We start from the raw sequence: 6,000 nt of genomic DNA on the forward strand, positions 1-6,000 counted from the left end.
CTGCTGTGAAAATGTTGGGAAGCCTTGCCCTGAGGCACGGCCAGTGCTTGGGGGAGGCACAGATAACTGAGGGAAAGCGAGAAAGTTGGGATGGGGGCGGGTTGCTTTTGCTCTGCTCTGCCCCACCCCGCAAGGTTGGTACATTTGTTTGCAAACGAAGAGACAAGGGCTTTTTTTCCTAGGAGTAAATAGCAATAGCTTTGGAGCATTGCCTTTTTGCCAGCTAAACGTTTTGCCGATTCAAGGAGATTTCTATCTCCCTTCTGGGGTCTCCGCTGGATTGTAGACGCTAAGGAAGAGCCCTCCCTGGATGGTGGTGGTCTCTGCAAACTTCGGTGCTCCCGCTAGCCCCAGCATGGGCCCCCCTGGGGCAGAGAAACCTGGTGTGAGTGTTCTCTGTCCTTTCTAGTTATGTGACCTTGGGCAAGTGTACTGAGCCTCCTCGAGCCTCAGTTATCTGCTCTGTAAAATGGGGTTAGCCCTCGTGCCAAGCTGACTGGATGTGGTGCAGCCTCGCTGAGCTCGTGCAGGTGAGCACCCTGCCTGGCACAGAGGGGATGCTGCGCTGATGGTTGCCCGCGTCACGGCGACACTCAGTGACAGAGTGGATCAGGATGGACTTGGGAGGTCTGCTCGAGTCAGAAGAGAGTCGGGGGCTCTGGAAACAGATAATCTAATTTCCAGTTTCCCCTCTGCCACTTAATTGTGCCACTTGAGTCAGGTGCCTCCCCTTGCAGTAAAACCCTTCTGTTTTCTCCTCTGTAAAATGGAAGAGGCGTGATTTTTTTTTAAGATTATTTATTTATTTATTTGACAGAGAGAGAGAGAGAGAGAGCACAAGCAAGGGGAGCGGCAGGCAGAGGGAGAGGCAGAAGGAGGCTTCCCGCTGAGCAGGGAGCCCGATGCGGGGCTCCATCCCAGGACCCTGGGATCATGACCTGAGCCGAAGGCAGACGCCTAACGACTGAGCCAGCCAGGTGCCCCAGTCTCAAACTTTAGAGGTCATCTGAACCACCTGGAGAACATGTTCAAACACAGGTTGCTGAGCCCCATCCCCAGAGTTCCGGATTCCGTAGGTCCAGGGTGCGTCCAAGATTTGCACCTCTACCAAGTTCTCTGGTGGTGCTGATTGATGCTGGCGGTGTGGGGACCACACTTTGAGAACCCCTGGTTTGGGCAGCTGCCGAACCAGGACCCTCAGTGAGCCCAGGGTCCATCCAGTCTCAGGGGCCCAGGGCCAGCGAGGGGCTGGCTGGACAAAGGGTCTAAGAGGAGCCAGGCCTTGATAAGGCCTGGGAGAATTTTGTTTCCACCAGTTTCACCCACGGCTTGAAAGAAAAAGCCAGGCCCACCCTGGAGCACAGAGTCCTCTCCAGGGCATTACTGTGAGGGTTGCATCAGGGCTCTGGAAGACAGACTCTGGGATGGAAATCACTGATAATCGGGCCCTTGGGCAAATGGAAAAGCTGGAGCTGGAGCTCCTAGCAGCTCCGTCTTCCCCTGTGGTTCTTTCTAACAAGAGAAGCCCACATTCATTGTTGAAATTTGGAAAAACAGAATGAGGAAAATAACATCATCAGTGTTAACATTCTTTTTTTTTCCCAAAGATTTTATTTATTTATTTGAGAGAGAGAATGAGATAGAGAGAGCACGAGAGGGGGGAGGGTCAGAGGGAGAAGCAGACTCCCTGCCGAGCAGGGAGCCCGATGCGGGACTTGATCCCAGGACTCCAGGATCATGACCTGAACCGAAGGCAGTCGCCCAACCAACTGAGCCACCCAGACGCCCAAAATTGTCAGTGTTAACATTCTGAGATAGTGTCTTCTGTTTTTTTTTTAAAAGATTTTATTTATTTATTTGACAGAGAGAGACACAGCGAGAGAGGGAACACAAGCAGGGGGAGTGGGAGAGGGAGAAGCAGGCTTCCTGCCGAACAGGGAGCCCGACGTGGGACTCGATCCCAGGACCCTGGGATCATGACCTGAGCCGAAGGCAGACGCTTAACGACTGAGCCACCCAGGCGCCCCTTATTTATTTATTTGACAGAGAGAGACAGCAAGAGAGGGAACACAAGCAGGGGGAGCGGGAGAGGGAGAAGCAGGCTTCCTACTGAGCAGGGAGCCCCATGCGGGGCTTGATCCCAGGACCCTGGGATCAGGACCCGAGCCGAGGGCAGACACCCAACGACTGAGCCACCCAGGCATCCCCCCCCCCAATTTTTTTTTTTTTACGTAGGCTCTACACCCAACGTGGGACTTGAATTCACGACCTCGAGATCAAGAGTCACGTGTTCTACTAAGCCAGCCGGGTGCCCCTAAAAAATGTTTACTCTCTTATTTCTCTTTTTTAAGAAAAGATTTTCTTTTTTTTTCTTTTTTTAAAGATTTTATTTATTTGACAGAGAGAAAGACAGCCAGAGAGGGAACACAAGCAGGGGGAGTGGGAGAGGGAAAAGCAGGCTTCCCACGGAGCAGGGAGCCCGATGCGGGGCTTGATCCCAGGACTCCGGGATCATGACCTGAGCCGAAGGCAGACGCTTAACGACTGAGCCACCCAGGCGCCCCAAGAAAAGATTTTCTTATTTTATTTTAAGATCTCTATACCTAACATGGGGCTTGAACTCACAGCCTCTACCGACTGAGCCAGCCAGGCACCCTGCAATCTCTTATTTCTTAAGCTGAGTGGTGGCTCCATTTGTGTTTATTTTATTATTATATCTTTAAACTGAACATGAGCAGTAGGTTATAGGTTGAATTGTGTCCGCCAAACACAATGTTGAAGTCCCAACCCCTAGTACTCTGGAATGTGACCTTATTTAGAAATAGGGTCATTATACACGCAATTAGTTAAGATGAGGTCATATTGGAGTAGACTGGGCCCCTAATCCAGTATAACTGGTGTCCTTATAAAAAGGGGGAAGTTGGCCCCAGATGTGCATACAGGGAGAACGTCCTGTGTGGACTGGAGTTCTGCCACCGAGGAACCTACCAGAAGCCAGGAGAGAGGCCCGGAACAGATCCTTCCCTAACGCCTTTGGAGGGAGCACTGCCGGGCTGACCCCTTGCCCTCAGACATCTCACCTTCACCACAGTCGGTGCATTTCTGTTGTTTAGGTCACTCACTTTGTGGTATTAAAAGTACCACAGAGAATATACAAGAGGGACATAAGAAATACCCTCTACCAGAAACTTGCATTCTTTTCTCTATGAATTTCTCTCTTTTTTTAATTTTAATTTTTTTTTAAAGATTTTATTTATTTATTTGAGAGAGAGAGAATGAGAGACAGAGAGCATGAGAGGGAGGAGGGTCAGAGGGAGAAGCAGACTCCCTGCCGAGCAGGGAGCCTGATGCAGGACTCGATCCCGGGACTCCAGGATCATGACCTGAGCTGAAGGCAGTCGCTTAACCAACTGAGCCACCCAGGTGCCCTAATTTTAATTTTTTAAAAAGATTTTTATTTATTTATTTTAGAGAGAGAGAGAGAGGGAGCACAAACATGGGGCAGGGGCCAAGGGAGAAGCAGACTCCCTGCTGAGCAGGGAGCCTGATGCGGGGCTTGATCCTAGGACCCTAAGATCATGACCTGAGCCAAAGGCAGACGCTTAATTGACTGAGCCACCCAGGCGCCCCTTCTCTATGAATTTCTATCTAACTTCTCCCCAGCCTCCCAAACATCTGCATAAGCCTTACACCGAGCTTGCGATTTATGACCTCAATGTGTTTTTTCTGCACTATCTCACTACTCTTTTCAGCAAGTTTGTAATCTGTTGATTTTGTTTTCTGACTACAAACATGTTCCCTTGCAAAAATACTTTAACATTATAGGGATGCCTGCTGGCTCGGTCAGTAGAGCATGCAATTCTTTTTTTTTAAGACTTTATTTATTTGACAGAGAGAGAGAGAGCACAAGGAGGCAGAACGGCGGGCAGGGGAGAAGGGGAAGCAGGCTCCCAACTGAGCAGGGAGCCCGATGCGGGGCTCGATCCCAGGACCCTGAGATCATGAGCTGAGCCAAAGGCAGACGGCTAACCGAGTGAGACACCCAGGTGCCCAAGAGCATGCAATTCTTGATCTCAGGGATGTAAGTTCAAGCCCCACATTGGGTGTAGAGATTACTTAAAAACAAAACTTAAACATTACAGAAATTCACAATGTACTAGTGAAAATCTCTCTCCTAATTCCATCTTCCATCAATCCTAACAGTTCAGTGTGTATTCCTTCAGATTCTTTTTATCTGCTGGTAGTAACATACTCGGGTGGTTTTCATGCAGAGACAAAATTATGGCCCTACTCAGTTTAGCACCTCATCTTTTATTTCTCTCAGTTACATGTCTGGGGATCTTTCTATGCCTGAATAATCTGTCTTACCATATTTAATGGCTGTGTAGTATTTTCTGAATATATGTAACATAATTTATCAAACAGCTAGGATTGATTTTTCATCCTTCCACAAATATTAGTCATTTTAATTAGGTCTCAGGCTAGACAGACCTGTGTGTTGAGATCTGGGATCTATGAGATCCTCCCTGCTTCACCCTCACTATCCTCTATTGTTTCTTTTTCTTTTCTTTTTTTTTTTGCCTTTAAAATTATTTATTATTATTGTTAAAATTGAAATATAGTTGACACACAATGTTACATTACTTTCAGGTGTACAACATAATGATTTGACAAGTTTATACATCATTCTGTGCTCACAAGCGGAGTTACTATCTATCACCATACAAGGCTATTAAAATATCATTGAGGGCGCCTGGGTGGCTCAGTCATTAAGCGTCTGCCTTTGGCTCAGGTCATAATCCCAGGGTCCTGGGATCGAGCCCCACATGGGGCTCCCTGCTCCGCGGGAAGCCTGCTTCTCCCTTTCCCACTCCCCCTGATTGTGTTCCCTCTCTTGCTATGTCTTTCTCTGTCAAATAAATAAATAAAAATCTTTTTTTAAAAAAAATCATTGACTATATTCCCTGTGCTGTGCCTTTTATTCCTATGACTTGCTCATTCCATAACTGGAAGCCTGTATCTCCCACTCCCCTTCACCCATTTTGACCACCACCCCCCCGACAAGAACTATCAGTTTGTTCTCTGTGTTTATGGGTCTGTTTCTGCTTTTTGTTTACTTATTCATTTGTTTTGTTTTTTAGATTCTACATATAAGTGAAATCATATGGTATTTGTCTTTCTCTGTCTGACTTATTTTACTTAGCACAATATCCTCTAGGTCCATCCATGTTGTTGCAAATGGCAATATCTCATTTTTAAAAAAATATTTTATTCATTTATTTGTCAGAGAGACAGCACAAGCAGGGGGAGTGGCAGGCAGAGGGAGAAGCAGGCTCCCTGCTGAGTAGGGAGCCCCATGCGAGACTCAATCCCAGGACCCTGGAATCATGACCTGAGCCGAAGGCTGACACTTAACTGACTGAGCTACCTGAGCATCCACAATATCTCATTTTTTTATGGATGGCTGAGCAATATTCCATTGTATATATATATATATATACACACACACACACACACCCCACATCTTTATCCATTCATCTATCAGTGGACACTTTGGCTGCTTCCACATCTTGGTTATTATTAGTAATGCTGCAATAAGCATACAGGTGCATATAACTTTTTGAATTAGTGTTTTCATTTTCTTTCTTTCTTTTTAAAATATTTTATTTTTATTTATTTTTTGTTAGTTATTTTGAGAGAGAGATCAGGGGGAGGGGCAGACTGAGAGGGAGAGAGAGAATCTTAAGCAGGTTCCATGCCCAGCGAGGAGCCTGATTCAGGGCTTGATCCCGAGACCCTGAATCATGGCCTACGCTGAAGTCAAGAGTCAGATGCTTAACCGACTGAGCCACCCAGGTGCCCCTTAAAAGCTTTTATTTTTAAGTAATCTCTACCCCCAAGATGGGGCTTGAAGTCATGACCCAGATATCAAGAGCCACATGCTCTACCCACTGAGCCAACTGGGCGCCCCTATTTTTAATTTTTTTGTGGAACCTCTCT

Source organism: Neomonachus schauinslandi, chromosome 13, assembly GCF_002201575.2.
Source record: "Neomonachus schauinslandi chromosome 13, ASM220157v2, whole genome shotgun sequence".
Classification (NCBI taxonomy): Eukaryota; Metazoa; Chordata; class Mammalia; order Carnivora; family Phocidae; genus Neomonachus; species Neomonachus schauinslandi.